Here is a 22,310-nt window from a genome sequence, read left to right as displayed (position 1 = left end):
GGCATAGTTATAATAGTTGTCATAGTAGTAGTATTTATATTACAAGCGGTAGTATTGATAGTAACAGCGGTAGTACAAGTAGCATCAGTAGTAGTAACGCATTACTTTTAGAAGTAGTTACAATAGAAGTAGTAATTGTATTAGCAGTAGTAAATTTAGCAGTGACAGAAGTATTAGAGGTAGCGTGCATGTATTGCATTTTTGTTAGATGATTTTCCCCTTTTAGCATTCTCTGAAAGTTCCTACTTACTAACCGAATCAGTTCTTGAGATACGCGCTTTTGACAATGTGTATGCACATAAAATTTTTGATTTAGTTCAAATTTCCCCTCAAAATTATAAAAGTAGTAGTCTGGTAGTAGTAGCAGTAGTGGTAGTTGTAGCAGTAGCGGTAACATGCAAATATTCCCTGTTTGATCCCCTCCCTTATCATTTCCTGAAAGTTTCAAATTAATATACCCAGTCATTCACGAGTTACGCCCTTTTGACAATCCGTATACACATAACGTGTTTTGATTTAGTTCAACACTCCCCTCAACATTCTCTGAAAGGCTCGGCTGAATTTCCTCCGTCTTTTCGGAAAATCATGGTTGCAGCGGCAGCTGTAACCTAGTAAAGAGTGAACCACAGCCCATAGTAACCAAAAGTTAAAAAAGACATTTAGAAAAAAACTGCCAATTGAACAAAATTACCATCTGACCTTGATTCAGGAATGAAAACTATTATTTCGGTTCATTTTAAAAGTACACGTAAATGTGAAAAGAAATTTGTGGTGATTTCGAAAAAAAAAGTCTGAAACCTCTCGAAAATGTAGTCAGATCAAAATGAAAAGTGTACCATAGGAATCAGCATAGTCGAAAACCTTATACAGGGGAATTACAGTCCCCCACCTCGAACAACATAAAATCACTTTTTCTGCATGGGTAACACTGATCTGTATCACGTTTTTTTGTTTTTCTTTCTGTTTTTGTTTTTTTCTAGGACTTTACCAGAACATTATAGAGATATGCTTAATGGTTCATTCAAAAGCTAAATCTCCCGTCTACGTACTTTTTATGAATCCCTCCATCTGCAAGTGCCATATGACACTAAAAATGGCAGTTTTTGTGTCATTTGTTAAGAATCGGGGCGAGTATGCTGCCAAAACATTGTAGACAGATTTTTAATAGCTCATATAAAAGATATTGCTCATAATTACGTTGTTCCTATAAGTTCCACCATCAGCAAGCTCCGAATGGCACTAAAATCGCCACTTTTGGTGCCGTGTCTCAAGCGGAGTAGCTGGGCCTAGTGGGCTGCCTGAACTTTTTAGATTGATGTTTAATGGTGTCACTTTTTAAAAAAATGCTTGGAAATATAAAACGGTATCATTGCAATGATTATGGTCGAAAACTCTTAACTGGAGGTTTGCAAAAACGCCTCCATATGTTCCTCTTCCAGGAACCCTTGATAAGCTATGCAATTGAGGTCCTACAAGCACCAATATATCAAATTAGATTATTAGATGCGAGGATATGATTAAAATTATATTTAAAATTATTACTTCCCATTCTATCTAACATATATCGGTAAAACTAGCGCAAACAAACCAACTTGCGATAATACCCTATGTTTGTGGGATAACGGAAAACAAGCGTTTACTGAAAACACAAAAGCAAAGTATAAAAAACAAGATTATTGATTTCCGAGTCAAAAGTTATAGCTCAGCCTCACAACAACAAACTAATATATAACGCTTGTCATAGTCTTACACAAGCTGTCATATCTGTAACTTTCAGTATACAAATAAAATTATCTTACCAACTTCGGTATACAAATAAATATTATCTTAATAAGTGCAAAGTCATTAAACATCATGAAAAATAATAGATGGGGTTATCAGGTAACATTTTGGTCTCACCTAGTATTACTCGAAATGAAGAACGAATACACCATAATATGAACTCTGGAAATCCGGTTATTCCTCTCTACGCAATGGAGAAGTTTAAGCTATGGTACAAATTATAAAGCGAGTCTGTAGTCCTAATACTATCAAGATTGGTTCAATTCGAACTTGTGCACGAAAAGGGTCCTTTTCAGATCCAAAACGACATTCAATCATAGGACTGAGCTCACTGTGCAGAAGTGACGCCAAATTAAACGTAAAAAAGCAATAATCCAAAAATGCTTTATTTTTACCCTGTTAAGTGTCCTTAAAAGGTTTACTTTTATTGTACCAAAACTTTTATATTATTTTGTGCTTTCAGTCAAGCACTAGTTTTTTGTTATCCAACAAACATTGGGAAATATCATGAGTTGGTTTATTACCACTAGTTTTATCGACATATGTTAGATCGGTTGTAAACTAATAATTTTGTTCGTTTCAAGTTTCAACTTGGCTCTTTACTTCCCTCGGAAAAATATTGTTTTGTGTAAACTAATAAATTTTAAGCATGCATACCTTTCTCAATAACATTGCTTAATATTTTATGAACGAATTGCCTACCTTGCAACCCTTAACCCGAGGCCTATGGGGAGGTTGACATCCCCAAAAACACAATTACTGGATTTTCCAACTACGCTCAACAAAATAACCATCTCGAAATTTTTATTGGGTGAGCTTGGGGAAATATTGGGTGTATGTATATGCATCATATATATCATATGGTATGTATCATATGTATCATGGTATCATTTCAACTGAAAATAATAAAGCAACATTAAAACTTCAAACCGAACAGAATTTTTTTTATTCGCTTAAACTTTGTATTCTGCTCCTTTGGAAAGCAGTTCACGGGAGATTTTCTGCAAAACTTGCCCAAAGGAAAATCCTTCTCGAAGAAATTCCCCCCTCGCAAATCTATGATCACTCATACGTGTTTATTTATGCTTTCCCTAAGTAGGATTGATTTGAACTAATAATAAGGAGAACTGATAAAGAAGAAGTCTCATTCGGGAGAAAATTGAAGTTCTCGTAAATAAATCCAATCAAACTTTTTATAAACCCATTTGGTTCAAGACCCTTGAAAGGTCTAATAGCGATGTTTCTAGGGATAAAATGGTCCCCACAGCCGGTGTGGAATGCACTAAAATTTTGGAATCGGGCACAAAAGCGAAAAACAGACCTATAAGTAGGCCTTTTAAGTGATCTATTAAGATCTATAAGGCCTATTTAGTAGGACTATTAAGAGCAAATGTTAAGAATAGCGGCTTCCAAGAAACAGATATACTAAAAAAAATAAAACATTTTTAGATTGCTAATATTAAGTTCATTCTTATAGGGTCATCTTTCGCACTTTAGATAATTCGTAAACCCTTCCCCCCCTTCTGTAGAGCTTTCAGCTATATAGAACATAAAATAAAACATCAATTTTTGATTCATCCTTTTAAACCTTATCAAAATAGTAGCTGTAAGCCTGACAACGTAGCCCCTCCCCCCAATGAACAAACATTTAGCCCTCATAACATTTTTGTTTGCTGTTCTTCTCTTGTTGTCTTAACATTCATTGCTACGAAGAATTCGATTTTTTACTCCAACCAAGTCATATAGAAAAAATTTGTGGAAAACTGGACAGTGATCATTTCAAAACAAATTAGAACGCATATAGCCCATATTAGGGGCCGAAACGTGCTGGCTGGGAGCCAACCATGGGCCAACACCCAGTTTTTTAAGGGTTTTTCCCTCTCTGCTCTTTTTCCTTTGGCTTCCTCAATACTAATATTTAAAGTCCCCGATTGCCAAGGGGGTCACGGCCCTCTGCCCCCCCTGCAGGTGCCCATGTTGTATATATATATTATTTCCTTAGAGAGTTTGCCTAACCCTCTCCCTCCCGGCAAATTACTGGTGATGCCATGACTGCTGCTACTACTACTACTACTACTACTACTACTACTACTACTACTACTACTACTACTACTACTACTACTGCTACTACTGCTACTACTACTACTACTACTACTACTACTACTACTACTACTACTACTACTACTACTACTACTACTACTACTACTACTACTACTACTACTACTACTACTACTACTACTACTACTACTACTACCACTACTACTACTACAACTACTACTACTACTACTACTACTACTACTACTACTACTACTACTACTACTACTACTACTACTACTACTACTACTACTACTGCTACTACTACTACTACTACTACTACTACTACTACTACTACTACTACTACTACTACTACCACTACTACTACTACTACTACTACTACTACTACTACTACTACTACTACTACTACTACTCTACTACTACTACTACTACTACTACTACTACTACTACTACTACTACTACTACTACTACTACTACTACTACTACTACTACTACTACTACCACTACTACTATTACTACTACTACTACTTCTACTACTACTACTAATACTACTACTACTACTACTACTACTACTACTACTACTACTACTACTACTACTGCTACTACTACTATTACTACTACTACTACTACTACTACTACTACTACTACTACTAATACTACTACTACTACTACTACTACTACTACTACTACTACTAATACTACTATTGTACTAAATCAAAAGAAATTAGGGATATCCAGGTTGTCAAAATTGAATAAATGCGAATTTTTATGGTGATATTAAATATATAAGTTTCATCAAATTTGCTTTACTCATCAAAAGTTACGAGCCTGAGAAAATTTTCCTTATTTTCAAAAAGGAGGAAATGCCCCCTAACAGTCGTAGAATCCTAATAAAAATCACACCATCAGATTCACCGTATCAGAGAACCCTTCTGTAGATGTTTCAAGCTCCTATCTACAAAAAATAACCTGTTGTAGCACAGTGGATTGGTGCTCTGCTTGGCAATACGGGGCTCAGGGTTCGATCCCCGCCGCAGCAAGGTTGGGCGAAAGTAAAACAGTTCAAAATAGGGATGATACCTTTTTATTGACAGTGAAATATAAAATTATTTAACTGGATATTTCGAACACATATACAGTGTTCATCATCAGCAGTAAAACTAAAAGACATGAATAAAAATAAACAGAATTTATACCTAATAAACTAATTACATATAGTTTATTGCTCTTATTTGTTCCTGTAAAAACACCCAGCAACTGAAACGTCGATTCGACGCCCTATGCGCCAGCAATGGCTCTGGAGGATCTTTATCCTTTTATCCTACCCTTTATCTGCAAGGAATTTTGTATTATTTGACAGAAGAAAGGTCACGGATGCGTGATTATTTGTTGTTGTTTTTTCTAGGGATGATCGTTTCCACCCAGTGGTCCAAGAATGCTGCAAGAGGGCTCATTCTAATCGAAGTAAAGAGTTCTAGTGCCCTTTTATGTAACCGAAAAATTGATGGGCAACTATCTCCCTCCTACGCTAATTTTTCCCAAAGTCACCGGATCAAAATTTTGCAGATAATAATTTGTTCAGCGTAGTCGAAAAAATCAAATAACTATGTCTTTGAGGATGACTTAATCCCGTACAGTCTCCGGGGGAGGGCCGCAAGTTATGAACTTTTCCCATTGTTTAGATATAGTATTGGTTATTGGGAAGTATACAGACGGTTTCAGGGGAGATTTTTCTTGTGGGCGAGGGGGCTATATGGAAGATCTTTCAATAGAGGAATTTATCATAGGGGAAGAGAATTTACATGAAGGGGACGCTGGATTTTCCAGCATTATTAAAAAAAACAAGTTTTGTTTTAACTGACAGTGAGGAGGAACATTAAAACTTAAAACGAACAGAAATGATTAAGTATATGAGGGAGTTCGTCCCCTCTTCAATACCTCATTCTTTGCGCTAAAGCATCTTACTAATTTCAAACGAGCGATTTATTCTAATTAAACGGCCTTTGTTATTCAGGGATCATTCATACAAAGAATTGGAACAAAATCCAAATTTAGCGTAAAGAGCGAGGTATTGATGAGGGGGCGAGCTCCCTCATATACTTAATAAAAATATACGAACATAGAAGTTCGTGACGTAAGTTAATTCGTAAGATACACATATTTATTACTAATAAAAACGTTCAGAAATAAAATTAAAATTTCTAGTGGGCTTTTTAAGTAACCTAACAATTGGAGGGCAACATGGCCCCTCCTCCGTTTTTCTCATTTCTTCCGATCAAAATTTTTAGAAAGCCATATAGCAAAAAAAGTACAACTAATATACGGTGACCGGTATATATGACCAGTATATATACACTCACCGGTCATGTACGGTGAGCCAAAATAAAAACCTGCATTAATTCAAAAACGTTCAGAAATTAAATAAAAAAAACAAGTTTTTTTCAACTGAAAGTAAGGAGCGATATCAAAACTTAAGACGAACAGAAATTATTCCACATACGAAAGGGGCCGTCCCCTCCTCAACGCCCCGCTTTTCACGCTAAAGTTTGACTCTTTCTCACAACTCTACTTTTTAAAATAATAAAAAAATTTAGTGTAAAGAGCGGGACGTTGAGGAGGGGACAACCCCTTTCAAATACGGAATAATTTATGTTCCTTTTAAGTTTTAATGTCGCTCCTTACTTTCAGTTGAAAAAAAAGTGTTTTTTTTTATTCAATATCATACATAGATTCATTTGTCTGATACAATTGAATTTTTGGTCTTCCACAGGCTGAAAACCATCCTGATAGGGATCTGTTTGATTTTATGGAATGTGTGTCTGTTCCCCCTCCCCCCTACCTCCCTACCCTACTGGTGAAATACAGGATACCTTCAACGAAACGCATTATCAGACTCAATTGACACAATTTGGACACCTTTCAAGGATGTCCGACTTCTAAGTAAGATGGTACCTTTTTGAGAAAGGTAAATTGTACCACGACTTAAATGGATCGCAGTTCATATCAGTCATTTAAATGTAATACTAGTCGCTAGAACAGAACTTAGATGGGAGGAGAATCTAATTTTCGGCAGCTATGTCAAACACCACGTTGCCAATTCAGGGCATCAAGTGACGCATTAATAGGTGTTACTCATGATGTTTTCTTTTTATTAAAGAATAAAAAATCATGTTTCTCTAAAGAAGGTCTTCCTGGAAAACACCCGCTAAAATTGGTTCATGTCTTTTTCCCACAATAAGATTTCACAGCGGGAACATTAAATCATATTAGCATCCTTTGTCAGTGTAATAACTATCTTTATATATCATCCCAGCTCCAATACAGTTCCCGTCAATAACCCTAGCGTAATGGGTCAACCTTTAACATTGGCCTAGTTATCGGGTAGATTTAATTTTCACTTGTCGTCTTTTTGAATGCTGAAAACCTGTCTTCGTCAGAATCTTGGTACTTTTACTCTCTACATCGTTATAGAATAATCAGTTCGGTTTTGTGTGTTAAGTCAGTTTCTTCATCTATGACTTGAAGAGGAGTAAAAAAATATCAGAAAATATTTTCTTTGAGTAAGTGGATATTTTCTAATCAGACTGTGCGTAGCAGGAAGGGCTCATAACCCGGAGGATTTTTTTCCGAGAGGGAGGGGGCTCGAAAAGTAGGCTAGAAATTGAAATCGTACTAGTTTAGGGATTGGCCCCAGCAGGAGTAAATACCAAAAACCACTTTTAAGACACTATAAAATACTTACTTTGATCATTCCTAAAAGCTTCTCACTTTGCTTTCCCATCTCCTGCTAATGGTAAAAACGACAGGCCACATTGTATATTCGGTAAATTTTCCGGTTAACTTGACATCGAGATAGCTAAGAAATAGACATTCCTTTAGAATCAGAATTTCATCCTACGACTGCTGTAAAATGCTTGCATGCAAAATGTGTTAGCTACAATTATTCTGCATATTATGAAGTAAAACATGTTTTCTAACTTCATGCTGTCCAATTACTTTACCCCTTCCCCCTAGTGTGCAAACATATAGCCCAAATTATGCAAATCCAATGCACTCTGTTGAATGTCTTTGTGGCAATGAAACCGGTTTTTATAGATCAAAATTCTTAAGTGTTTTGAGTGATAGCTAAGAAATAGACATTCCTTTTGAATCAGAATTTCATCCTGAATCCAAATATAAAATTCATTTTCACTGAAAAGAACTTAATTATCTGAATTGAAATAGCTTGAATTTATTGTATATAGGGTATGCGCTAAATTTTCCCATGTTTTGATAAACAGTTAAATCCATTTGAAGAAAAGAATGACGTATGGAATGGAAATTCATATGGAATATGGAATTTCCTCATATGGAATTCATTCCATATTTAATGGAGTTTCATATGGAATTCATTTCCATATGGAATGGAAAGTATGTTTGGAAATTCTGTGCGTAAGCCTATATAAAATTCAGGCTATGTATTTCACCGTTAGGGTAGGGAGGTGGGAGGAATAAAGTACATTATTGGTGCGAATGAATGTTATATTTTAATTCAGGATGAAATTCTGATTGTTAAGATATATCTATTTCTGGATCTTGTGTATTATACGCCACTCAAGTTTACGCTCTGTAAAACTCGAGAACAAACCGGTTTCTTCGCTACTTTCTTTCAGCTTGTATCCGTAATGCATCCGTAAACGCATTCCAAACCAATGATTAAACCTGCTTGATCATCAGATTTGCAAACGTGACTTCGAATACGAGATTTTCAGATCAAGTTCAAGCCCATAAGTGAAGCATTGAACCAACAGGACAACGTGAAGCTATTAAGTAGCAAATTAAACTTTTTTGAATCAACAGAACCTTTTAAAATAATAAATTTAGATACTCTGATACTAATATGGTGGATGTGCTCGTTACTGCCAACAGGTGGTTCTGAGGTTAAATTGCGCATAGTGCCAGGGAACTGAAATAATGAGTAATTTCAACTCCATAATTTGTATTAATTTTGATTATCTTATATTATCATAATTAATATCTCAAAGAGTAATATTTTGCTCTTTGTTTAAAAGGGTCCTTGCTAAATATAAACAAGCAAAAAATAATAATAGTGGTTTGTCACGCTATTTTAAGTTTTGGGTATTTCCCTTAATTTTTTCACTGTAAATTTGCTCGAAGTTATACAAGTTACCCATTGTTTACGTTGTTTACATAAGATCCCTTGGTACTGTTCTGTTATAGCACCTATGTTAACTTCTTCATCCATTGATGCAATGTAGAACCAGTCTCTTCGTTTCTTTCTTTCAGCTTAGCGCGAGACAAGACAAAGACAAGTGACAGAATAGGTAGGAAATATATGATTTGGGCAATATATTTGTACATTAGGGGGGGGGGAGTACTTTACGGTTTGAAGTTAGAAAACAATTCTTACTTTATAATATGAAGAATAATTATACCTAACACATTTTGTATGCATACCCGCTATTCTTTACCCCCTTTCTTCCTGATGTGCAAATAATACCCAAATTTGTTTCTAAATTATTATATTTTCATCGTATCTCGTGATAATGTCCTATGATTGGGCGTCAAAGAAACAGTTTTAAATAAATGAAGCACTTAAGTGGCGTATAATACACAAGTACCGTATTTCTAATCTAATTTATTTCATTACTAAAATTTATTGAGCATTTAATTTGGGCTCTAGGCCTGTAAATGACCATTAGGGGGTGGGAGAGGGGTTTCATAGAGCAAAGTGAAAAGCTTTTAGGAAAAATTTAAGTAAGTAGTTGGAATTTTTAAAGTAGTTTTCAGACTTTTATAGTGTTTCTTTCTGTGGAGGGCAACCACTGGAACTTTAGTTTAGGAATTTCAAATCTTTTATTGAAGAGTGTTTCTGCCGGACCTTGGGAGGAATCTTGCAACTAACCCTGTGCACATACATGAGCAACATATGAAATTTAGTAACAAGTTTATCTGAAAAGAAGAGCTGTTTGTTTTTCCAAGCGCCCAAAAGTCTTTTCTGGGGATACTTGCAGTTGACAGTTCCTCCCGTTTCCAAAACAATAAGCGCGTCAAACAATGAAAAAAAAAGGTGAGGCTTCGGTATCAAAATTATAGGCCCAATGCCGCCAATTAAAGAAAATGAGAATTAGCCTACAACTAGGGCTATTGAGAAGGAAATATATTAGAAAATAATTCTTATTTCAGAATATTCAGAAAAATTGAAATATTGAACATATTTTGAAGGTGTTTTCAGTATACTTTATCCCCAACCATCCTAATTGTTTAAATATATACCCCAAATTATACCCCAATTTCCCTTGTGTTTTTCCGTTTGTTTAAGTGTTTGTGTTAAAAAAAATAGCTTGAGATTCAACAAAAATTGTTTTTAATGTTTATCAACAACAAAATTCGAATTCCAACAGCTGAAACTAAATACTAGAGACCATTTTGGAACTCCATAATCATTATTGAATATCCAATTTGTTGAGAAACAAAAATGTTGGATTCCCATACCTGAATTGAATTTTCAACTTGTTGAATAATAAAGTAGTTGAATGTTCTCACATACTATGGAATTTTCAATTTGTTGACAAACGCCATGTTGCGTTTTAAGATCCTTATTGAATTTACATCTTGTTTGTTATATTTTCAATTCTTTCATTGGATTATCCTTACTATCGTTGTTCAATTTTCTAGGCCTGCTGTTGGATTTTCAATTACTTTCACTGAATAGTCTTGTTTTTTTATACATGTAGAGGGGCGCTTTTCTGATTTTTATTTAATGATGATGCAAGAAAAAAGTTTTTTTTTAAATATTCCCTCCCCCCGTAATTCTGGAAACTGCATAGGCCAGTTCAGTTTGCTGTTCTTCTTCTCGAATTCCAGTAAGTAGGCTATGTCATTTCTTGTATGTCACATACTTCAATTTCCTACATTAAGACTTGAGCGGGTCGTGTGCGATCGGACCTAAATTCAAAATCTCGTGTTTTTAAATTAGATATTGAAAATTTTGTTTTATTAGGTTTTTGCGGAAATAGTTTCTGTTAATGTGAAAGTGAATACGGAAAATCTGTTATTATCAGAACGTAAACTTAATATTAAGCTCCATTGGGTCATACAGGGTGCTGTGTACATTTATTTAAGCTTGTCTTTGAATTAGAGGTGCTTTCTAACCTTCCATGATCCTATGCTATCTTGGAAAGTTGTTAATTTAGGTGGGTGATATTCTCAGGAATGAATCCAGAATCTAAGTTATATATCGGCTCGTACGCAGCTCGGTACGCGGCTCGGCTCGTAAGCTGGCTCGTACGCAGGGGGGGGGAGGCTTCAGCCCTCCCCCCGAAATTTTGTGAAATGTTTATTTTCTCCATAGTTTCTTGGGATTTCGGGCAAAAGTAGGACATTTATTAACAATCTAGATACAGGTGTGAAGCCTTTTTTTTTTTTTTTTTACAACATGCAATTTAGTCACTGCCCAGCTACTAACCCATTCTCTGTCCCTCTTTTTACCCTCTTTGAAGTAATTAGCAATTGTACTATTATTTTTTTTTTTTTGTAAAGAGAGTTTGCTTTCCACAGCAAAATAGAATTATCCTTGATATTAGAGGTTTATCTCCCCTTTTCTGGATAAAGTACAGCTTTTAATGGATCAAATTGCGGAAACTATCATTTTTCATTAAAATCTACGTTTTGGCCATTGAAGAACTACGCCCCCCCCCACAGCACCCATATTGTACTGTTAACCCTAAAATTTCCCTTTCAGTGGGATATAATAGATTAATCACTGGTTCTAAGTCGCTATGAACATAACCTGAGCCTAAAACGTACTTTTGAGGCTTCAGTCTTCTTCCCCCATCCGCTACAATGCTACAGATTAAAGTTAATCTGTATTTTCCGATATACGTGCTTTTTGAATTACTAAATAAAAAAGTGCTACTTTATATCTGCCGTTTCGAAGGTTTTGCCCCCCCCCCGAAAAAATTCCTGCGTACGTGCCTGATCGGAAGGGTCATTTGAAGATTATGCCATAATACCCTTCCAAATTTGTGCAGTTAAGTATAGTTTATAAATCTGCAGCTCAAATGAGGCACAAGGAAAGCATTGCGAGATTTAAACGCTTTACTAAATCCTGATTTATTCGGTTTTAACTATTTATGGAAGTTTTCCTTAAGTTTGAAAAACGAAACCTGATATGGCTTAAAAGGCTTAGGTCGAAATAATTGTTTCTCAAACCAAAAGCCAAAGAAGAAAGACTAATAATCCAAAACTGTAGTGAAAGTTCATTTTATTAAAGTTTTTATGTTCAAGTTTTATAGGTATTAATATGTCTTGTACGCAATCTTATAAACCCTGAAAATAACACAAAGGTTATGTGCTTGGAAAAACTTTCCCGGGGCATAGTCTAGGCCCTACTTGTGTTTCTGAGAGTTTTATCTACCTAACAAATATTTTCCAAGAAGTGGAAATTCCAAGATCAAGAATACTGTTTTACACCGGTTGACGTGATGGTATAAAGGATTTAAAAATTAAAATAACTACATGTTTCATGGACAAGACCGGACATCTGTATGTGAGAAATTTCTTTTGATGAGAATGAGGGTGGCAAATATGTCTGAGTAACAAAACAGGCCAATTATATGATGAACATCCGAAATGTGGAAACAATAGTAAATGCGGTTTTCTGAATAGCATATATAAGTGATATGGAGTATTACTGTTTCGAGTCAAATTGACAGTCCGACAGGTTACCTATCGTCTATGGTATACCTGCATTATAAGTAGGCTAAACATAACCACAGGTAAACATCCTTATCCAATAGGCAAGTAATTTCTTCGACACTTGGTCTTCAAAATATTGAAATAACAGGCAAAACGCTGATTTTATCCGTCATTTCCTTATTTTCATTTATTTATTTTATACTTTAGAAATATTTATTATTTTATCATTTATCATTATTATTTTATCATTCATTATTTTATACTTTTCCCATTAGCTCTGAAGCTTCTATTTATAAGCTATTCTGTTTAGAATAGATTCTATTTAGAACTAAGTTATATGCGACAATAATCACTTATATCGTTAGAATAGAGAAAATTACCCAAGTAACTCTAATCCTTTTTCAAGGCTTCATTTGCATTCAAGTTATAAAATACAAATGTATGTGAGAGTTCTATAATATTTCGCTACGAGATCCTGTAGGCTACCAGTTTTTTTCTGTCAGGGCAGGGGGTACGAGCTTGGAAAAAATTACAGGGGAAAAAATAAATCTTTTTGTAGTTAGTCAAGTTTCTTCCATTAGTTCAGGTTGGCAGGAGGGGTAGGGGGAGCACGTGTTGCTTTATCTATACTAAGGTCAGGTTAATCCCTCAAATCGTCCAGATTAATCGTCACAATTAATCCCTCAAATCGTCCAGTTAGGCAACAAATTAGGAAAAGACAGTATAAGTTATCCAACTGTTTCCTCTTCGACGTTTGAGTCTCGGTTTGAATCAACACAACGAAAAGAAGATAGGAATGAAAAGTGGAACAAAGGGGATAAAAGACCAAGTTGAATTTATAACTCAGTTCAAATGTAGTGCAATCCTTGGCCCTACAGAATTGTTTCATTTTGCAGGCTGTAGGCTTTGTTTTTGACCAAATAGAAACGCCTACAATTTCCTAAATAAATTCGTAAAAAATGCGTTAAGTCTTATACAAGTATGTGATAGAGTGACATCTCCGGTTTCAATCCCTCCCACAGCACATGGATACAATTGACAACAGTTTTTCAGCGACAACATTGCAAGATAATTAACAAAAAAATCCTTTTATGCGTAGCTGATCTGGGATCACTCCAGCAAGACCACACAGGTGGTTACTACTACTACTTCTAACAATGCATATTAGCACCAAGCCACCTGAAGCCAACACAAATACGCAAGCTCCTCCTCCATCTCAATCAACTCAAAGCCTCTCTCTTCACACCCTCCTAAGATGTTGTGACTTCCCTTAAATCCTTCCGTAAAATTTCTCACCCCATTCAGGGATGACCTGCGCTTTTTTTGGCCCAAGAGAGTTGGCTTAAAAAGACGATCTTTGGAAATCTGTAGTCCTTCATCCGCAGAACCTCTCCTAAATAATTCAGGATGTGGTGACCTGGGGTTATATGGCTGCAGAAACGATCTGAGACATTTTTCACCTATTTTCTTTATGATTTGATTTAAGCCAATAATTGTGATCGTATAGTATTACGCTTACCTCGAATCAGAATAGGCCTCAAGACCTTTTGGAGAGCCTGGGCCAAGAAATTTCAGGTGAATCCAATCCTAGTGTACTATGATGCCATTTCTAGCTTTTCGTGTGGAGTATAATCACCACCACCCCTACCCCAGTAGTTGTACCCCCGTCGAAATATGTGGCTATAATCTCACTCTTTCATAATTTGCTATGAGAATGAAGAAAGACAATTCAAGGGAACAGTGTTTTATTCGTATGATGAAAACGTAGTCACCGCGTGTAGTTAAGAATCTTGGTTCTATGGCATAAAACTAATTAGACTGTGTCTGGGCTAGAGGGACTGAAACATTTTTCCTGAATTACAACTGGCTTCCTATTGAATGTATTAAGCCCTTGCAAATCTGGTCAATGGATAAATCCCCACCGGGCGAATATTTATCATTTTCCCGAAGAAAAAAAAACAGGAGATGTTCTTTTTATTGGTTTTGATCACAATTATAAGTACGGTATTAGGTCACACTTAGGGCCGTATCCAGGATTTTTCAGGGGGGAGGTAAGAAATTTGCTTATATGTTCTTATTTTTACGAGTCGGGCGAAAATCTCAGGGGTGATGGTTAAACCCTAACTCCAATACCTGGATACGGCCTTTTAACTAAGAAATGCGGAAATCCAGAGATCCTTTCTTATATCCCCTTGGATTCATCCGCCTGTGCTTAGAAGCCCAGTATTGTAGATCAGGCTCCAACTAAAATCATAGTGATGACATAATTTGTAATACTTCTGCAAAATGTGTGTCAAAATTTACACTTTCCTTATAAAAAAGTAAATACGCCTTCTTATGCTAAAATGTTGGCGAACAAAGTTGAATTACAAAACTCCTTTTCATGCGCTGAAAACTAATTCTCAATTTTTAAAATAGCGTGTAAGATTGGTAAGTTGTTTTCCGCATGATAAACTTTATTGCATTTCCGTTCGTACGACTGTTTCATGGATAATTTACTGTCTTCAGATATTTTATTGACTGCCATGTGTGCTGCAAAGTAAATACAACAGTGACAAGTTGACCACAAGTTTAAAATATTCATGAAGGAGCGACGAAAATAACCAAACAGGAGCCAAAATAGCCAAATGGTTTAGCCAATAACCAAAATAGCCAAACACATTTGTCCTATAAAAATATAGGATTACTCTTTAATTTGATGTACAAAAGAAAACACTATTTTTAGCTCAGCAGTGGGTATATTTTCTTTTACATTTCTCTTGCATAACCTGTTCTTCGTAGAATCTAACGTGCTTTTACTAAATAAACATCTTTTTTTTCTCCCACTGGATTAAACTTTACGTAAAAACATGCAACAGAAACATGCATTTTGTCAACAGTCTCATAAACGGGTTTTCTATCGAATAGATTACTAGCAGTGGCGTTATTAAGATTCTTAGGATTTGTTTCAAAAATTGAGCGGAAACAAAAAAGATGATTGGCCTTAAGGTAGACTCAAACTATGGGTCTATCCAAAGAGTTATAGGTAACTTATGAGGGTGGGAATGGACGCTAGTGTCGACAAAAAAAAATATAAACACCATCTAGCGTTTAGCTACAAGTGTCATATTTCAGTGTAATAATAATAATAATAAATTTAATTAGTGTAATTGGTAAAATAAGGGAAGGGGTTGTTATACCGACCACACTGTTGTTCTTGATCTGTTTAAAATCGGTGTCTCTGTGTCCGCTTGGAAATATAAATAATTAATATATATAGAGTTGGTTGGATTAGGTATTTAATATAGTGCGCCCTGGGCGGCCTGCTTTCCATAATTTTCGGTGTAGTTTCCATAATTTTGTTTCTAAAGTAATATATTTTCATCAGATTTGGTATATTTCATTATGATTAACCTAACTTCAATTCTTGAGTGTGGTCGGTATAAACGTAAGTACCCAGGACAGTACTAAGTTTCTGACCCAAATTCCGGAGAGAAAACGAAAAAATAGCTCGAAAAAATGCCAAGTGCTACCAATCGATTGACGGGGTTGATTTTCTTTTCTTCTTTTATTGATACTAATGCCATTTTCCTTTCTAATAAGTTACCCATACTCTTTGGGCCTATAATGAGTGCTAGAATTTCACTTTGCCATTTTTTGGCACTTTTACTTGGATTTTATCGAAACCTCTGGTTTGAACACTTTTTCTTCGAAGTACCGTTTTTGGGGTTAGCTTGTGGATGATGTTATTTCTGTTGGGACCGTGGAGTGTCGTCACAGACACCTATTTCAATATTTTACTGACAAATTTTAGCGTTTTAGATTTTAATCTTCAATTCACCTTAGAACTTGAAGAAATGCCTAAATGCTTATTATACGACTTGTTAATTGTAAAATAAGGTTATAATTTTGTATATTTTATAAACTATGGTAAAGTCTCACTTCAAAACAGGAATATAGGAGGCTGCTTAGGGTGCGAGCCAAGTCCTTCAAGTCTACACGGTGCTCCTACAATTTTGTGTATTATTCATATAGTTCCTCATTTCTTTTTCATATCTGGGCCCTCCTTCAACATTTTCTTTCAAAATAACATCTTACGTTCGCTATTACTGCCTCAAAAAAGGAGGCGATACTAGCCGCACAATTGCCCTCATCAGACTAAGACCTAATTTGTGATAGTCCTCGTATCGAATATTCGCTTGAGACAAAACAGAATTTATTAATTTGGTATTAATTGAAAACAATTGATTTTTCTGATAGAAGCAAAGAGCCTTGTCAAAATTTAAAACGATTAAATTAAAAAAAAAAAATTAGTCGCAGTTTATACAGACTATAACATCAAAACTGGTTCAAATAAGTTGACTAGTGATTTTTCCTTTATTCGTTGAATTCTAAAAAGAACTAGCGCTTTACTGAAAACACACAATTGTCGAAAAAAAAGATTAGAAGCAGAAGAAGGATCTGAGTAGTTTTTCACCAGCCATGAAGTCAATAAATTTCAGTATATCCATATATCAGTATTGTCAGTATATTAGTATCAGTATATCAGTATAATCAGTATATCAGTATTTACGTATATCAACCTAACGGAGGATGAAGCGCTAGTCTTTTGGGGTTCTACTAATATAGGGAAAAATAGCGAGCTAGTTCATGTGAGCCTAGCTTTGCAAATATGTGTTGCGAAAACTGCAAAGGAATAATTTTGCTTTTTTTTTTAATTTCAACTTTTCTCTTTGCTTCCATCAGAAAAACGTTGTTTTCAAAATTAAGGCTCATTTGCTTATAGGTATTTTAGATATATAGCCTACAATAAATCTCGCAAAAAGACTAGGAGATAGAGATAAAGACTAGGAGACTAGGAGATTTGTCAAAACTAGGAGATACAGCTGAAGAAGTCAACATAAATTTTTATCTTGATGTTTAGTGGCACAAAATAGCAGAAACACCACTTACAAAGCCAGTTGATATTGTGATTGTCAATCAAATAAGCCCTCTACGGACATTCTACGACCAGTGTTTTGATGAGATCACCTCTGGAAAAAAAGAGAAATATCAGCCCTGCTCATGCAAAATAGTAATTTGGTTTGTTGTTCAAGGTTGATAAATATAACTTTCCTCTATGGAGCTTTCAGACATTGTAATTCCAATGACACCATCTTCATTTTTGAGGGGTTTCTGACTATATTTTGAAATTCCCCAAAAAGATTTTCATAATAATCTTAGGGAAGAATATAATATACAGCCATAAAAATAGACATATCTTATAGCACCCAAACGAAAGAATGTTTATTGGCTTCGCGCCACCCCAACACCTAGTTGGTGGGGGCGCTTCGCGCCCCCCCCCAAGCCCCCCCGCGCGCGTAAGTCGTTACGTGCCATATTAGTTACGCGCCATTGTAGTTGTGTCCCTATGTCCCACCTGTGAATATAGATATATATATATATATATATATATATATATATATATATATGTTTTTAACTACGTAAAACTTGCGAATATACAACATTCTTTGCTGTCCCATTGTCTGTGCATATAAATAGATTGTTTACCGACTCTTGAAAATGCAACATATAATGGTCCATGGGAAAACAATCCGTATTCAGATCTATACCTCATGATTCTAATGATTGCCCTTGAGCTTTGTTGATGGTGATTGCTAATCTACCATTCCCTGTGTCGCCATCGTCATTTATATATCCCCTTGTGCCCCCCGTCATCCTCTTTGTAGTTTTGTCCCTGTGTCCCGGTCGTCATTTGTGTCCCGGTGTCCCAGTCTGTGATTTCTCTTTGAGTGTCCCGGGCGTCATTTATATTCCATGTGTCCCGGTGTCTCGGTCGTCATTTATATCCCCCTGTGCCCCCCGGCGTCCCCGTTGTAGTTGTGTCCCTGTGTCCCGGTCGTCATTTATATTCCCTGTGTCCCGGTCGTCATTTGTATCCCGGTGTCCCGGTCTGTATATACATTCGTTTTTTAGTTTTGTTTTTCTCCTTTATTTTTTTCCTTTTTTATTTTTTTTCTTTTTTAGTTTATTTAGATTTTTAGATTTTTTAGTTTTTTTATTAGTTTTTATTTTTTTTTCTTTTTAGTTTTTTTGTAGTTTTTACCTTTTTTTTTAGTTTTTTTAGTTTTTTTTACTTATATCCTGGTCGTCATTTATACTCCCTGTGTCCCGGTCGTCATTTGTGTCCCGGTGCTTTGTTGATTGCTAATCGAACATTCCTTTTGTCCCGGTCGCTTTCTCTTTGAGTGTCGTCATTCATATTCCCTATGTGCCGGTGTCCCGGTCGTCATTTGTGTCCCGATGTCCCGGTCTGTAATTTCGTCAGTTGAAAACTTATGATGAAATAAATTTTTAATTTTTTCCCTTTTTTTGTTTTTAGTTTTTTTTTATTGGTTTTTATCTTTTTTTAGGTTTTTTAGTTTTTTTCTTTTTTCTTTTTAGTTTTTTTTTGAAGTTTTTATCTTTTTAGTTTTTTTATTTTTATTTATATTTTTTTAGTTTTCTTTTTCTCCTTTATTTTTCAGTTTTTTCCTTTTTTTAGTTTTTTTTTCTTTTTTAGTTCTTTTAGTTTTTACCTTTTTTAGTTTTTTTTAGTTTTTTTAGTTTTTTAGCTTTTTTTATTTTTTTTTTTATTAGTTTTTAGTTTATTTTATGGTTTTTTCCTTTTTTTAGTTTTTTTTAAGTTTTTTATCTTTTTTTAGTTTTTTTTTAGTTTTTAAGCTTTTTTAGATTTTTTTATTTTGTTTTCTTTTTTTTTGTAGTTTTTACCTTCTTTAGATTTTTGCTTCTTTTATTTTTTTAGCTTTTTTAGTTTTTTTTCGTTTTTTCTTTTTAGTTTTTTTGTAGTTTTTATCTTTTTTATTTTTTTGTATTTTTATTCATATTTTTTTAGTTTTCTTTTTCTCTTTTATTTTTCAGTCTTTTCCTTTTTTTAGTTTTTTTCTTTTTTTAGTTTTTAGTTTTTTTTAGTTTTTTACCTTTTTTTAGTTTTTTTAGTTTTTTTAGTTTTTTAGATTTTTTAGTTTTTTTATTAGTTTTTAGTTTTTTTTGTAGTTTTTGCCTTTTTTTAGTTTTTTCAGTTTTTTTTTAGTTTTTAGTTTTTTACCTTTTTTTAGTTTTTTTTAGTTTTTTAGCTTTTTTAGTTTTTTTTTCTTTTTAGTTTTTTTTTGTAGTTTTTACCTTTTTTAGTTTTTTTTCTTATTTTGTATTAGTGTGAAATAATTCAGACGTCATATGCGGACAAACATGACGTCACCTGATCCACAGATCCACAGATCCACACACAGACAACTTATTTTTATATATATATATATATATATATATATATATATATATATATATATATATATATATATATATATATATATATATATTTATATATATATATATATATATATATATATATATATATATATATATATATATATATATATATATATATTTATATATATACCAGGATACCGTTTATCACGTAAAGACTGGTCTTGCTATTTTCCATTAGCACTTTGATTCCGATATCTTGCTTTGGAACACGAATACCATATCGGATAGTTCGAATATAGAGGATTCGAAGGTAGAAGATGTTCGACTGGATTACGCTGTTTGCTTAACTTCCGTTCAGTGGCGTTAATTCATAGAAATCAAGGGGGAAGGACACAATGTATCTTTTAAAATCTAGGGGAGGGCAAATTTGTATATTTTTTCAAATTTGCACCAAAAATGCACTTTTTAATTAAAAAACTCCTAAAGACGTTTTCCAAGATCTAGGGGTACAAAAGTATACAAACGCAAGCCTCTCCTGGCCTCTCCCAATTGACGCTTCTGTTTCTGTTCTCCTGAAAGAAGAACACTAAGAACGAATACAGATTATTTCAAAACTCTAAAACCTCTTTTGTTTATAAAATGCCAGATCTTTACTACACGTACAATTCTGTAAATCTATTGATTAAGCTCTTTTGACCAGAATAAAGCTGCCAGCCTGGCTTAAATGATACCATTATCTAACTGTAGAGTAAAGTGCACAATTAGATAAATTAGTGTAAAATTGCCATGATTTTACGCAACAGTTGATCTGCCTGGTGAAAGTAATAAAACTATTCAATATATTCATGCAACACCGACTGTTTAAACATTACTTTGTCCGATTGTTTAAATGATGACTAAAGCGCTCGGTAAATAGGAAGAAAATATGACATGTCTTTTTATGAAGATCTCTCACATAATTAGGGCAATGCGCACTTGCGCAGCTAATGTCTAGGCTCCTTCATACGTATATTGCTGAAGTTTTTTAAACGTGCCTGAGGTGCAGGAGGCAAAGAGGTGCCCACTTTCCGCCACCTGATGCACTTCTTGCAGCGGCCACCATGTTTGCAACAGAGCCCCACCACGCTTGGCAGAGTTTCCACAAAGCTTTGTGTAATTTGTCGCCACACTTGGAACAGGTTCCACCTAAGGTTTTCTGAAATTTTGCCTAAAGAAGGCATACTTTTAACTTTGTTATTTGTTAAACTTTTGAGTTGAGCATTGTCCATAGAATGAATATAGATGTTCAATTTTAGTTTCATGGGTGTACACATCTAAAGAGTTCAGCATTGAAGTCGATCAAGCCCTGTAAACTTTGTCGAGACTTGCACTTGCATAGGGGGGGGGGTACTAAGCCTTGGCCCGCTGAATGTATCGCCAGAGTATCACCATTTAGTGCAATTTCTTATGTTTTTCATTCCCTACCTTTTTTTTAAACTTATACCCCCATATCCTTTTCTAAACAAAATCCCGTGTTCCCTATATAAATTAACTGTTTTGGAATATGTGAAGAAAGAATTGGAAAACGGACAAAGTTTCAACTATTTTAGGGCATTGATTCTATGTAAATATCAAGTATGGTCATTGTCCATTATATGCTTTTTATAAGAATATACTCTATAGACCTATTTTATCTGTGTGTTGTCTGATTTTGCTTTTACTTTAGCCAATTTAGTTTTTAAAACTAAGTCGTAGTAACGTACTATGATTTCTAACTTAATCCAAGCAATGCCCATGTTTAGGCCAACATTAGAACACCCAACAAAACTTTTTCATCTTCTTGAAAGTGTTGCCTTTGCAAGTTGTGTCATTTTGGAAAGGCGTGCAATTTTTATTAAAGAATCCGTGGCAACAAACAAATTTGTAGAAAGGAATTTTAGATAACAGTTAATACATTTTTAGCTGATTTTAAATATATAAAATTCATTAAGTTTAATATTACCCATCAAAAGCTACGAGGTAGAAAAAAAATTGCATGGTATTCAAAAAGGGGGGAACATCCCGGAAAAGTCAAAGGATCCTAATGGAAATCACACCATCAGATTCATCACAGTAGAAAACTCTGCTGTAGAGGTGTGGAATTGTGTTTGTTTTTCCAGAAGATAGGTCACGGAAGCAGGTTTTTTCCCCAGGGGTGATCGTATCGAAACATTCTCCTATAAAACCTTGAGAGGACTCATTCAAACGGAAATTAAGAGTTCTAGTGTCCTTTTTGAGTGAACAAAAAGATTGGAACTAACAAGTGACTATTTACACGCAGAAACGGAAGTTAGTGGTTAAGTTGCTCGAGGTTGAATAGAATGGGCTTTGAATTGCATGAGGTTGAGTTGAATGGAGGTTCAGTTTCACGGAATTTGAGTTATAGGAGATTGAGTTGAACGAGGGCTGAGTTATAGGAGTAGAGTTAAAAGGTTTCAATTAAAAGGGGAATGGGTTAAACGCACACTATAATCACGCAATCATTTTCAACCTATCTAACGGAGGCAGGG

The 22,310-nt window shown here is 34.7% G+C and overlaps 1 protein-coding gene across 1 annotated transcript in view; it reads left to right on the top strand.

Moving 5' to 3' along the window:
• Window positions 1-7,270: 7,270 nt before the first annotated feature.
• LOC136035579 (uncharacterized) overlaps window positions 7,271-22,310 on the top strand; it is a 52,259-nt gene continuing 37,219 nt past the window's right edge. Inside the window, exon 1 of the mRNA XM_065717453.1 lies at window positions 7,271-7,397. The gene's annotated coding sequence lies outside the window, so the exon portion shown is untranslated. The remainder of the gene's footprint in view (window positions 7,398-22,310) is intronic.

This window comes from Artemia franciscana, chromosome 14, assembly GCF_032884065.1.
Source record: "Artemia franciscana chromosome 14, ASM3288406v1, whole genome shotgun sequence".
Classification (NCBI taxonomy): Eukaryota; Metazoa; Arthropoda; class Branchiopoda; order Anostraca; family Artemiidae; genus Artemia; species Artemia franciscana.
This window is presented reverse-complemented; position numbering and strand designations above follow the sequence as displayed.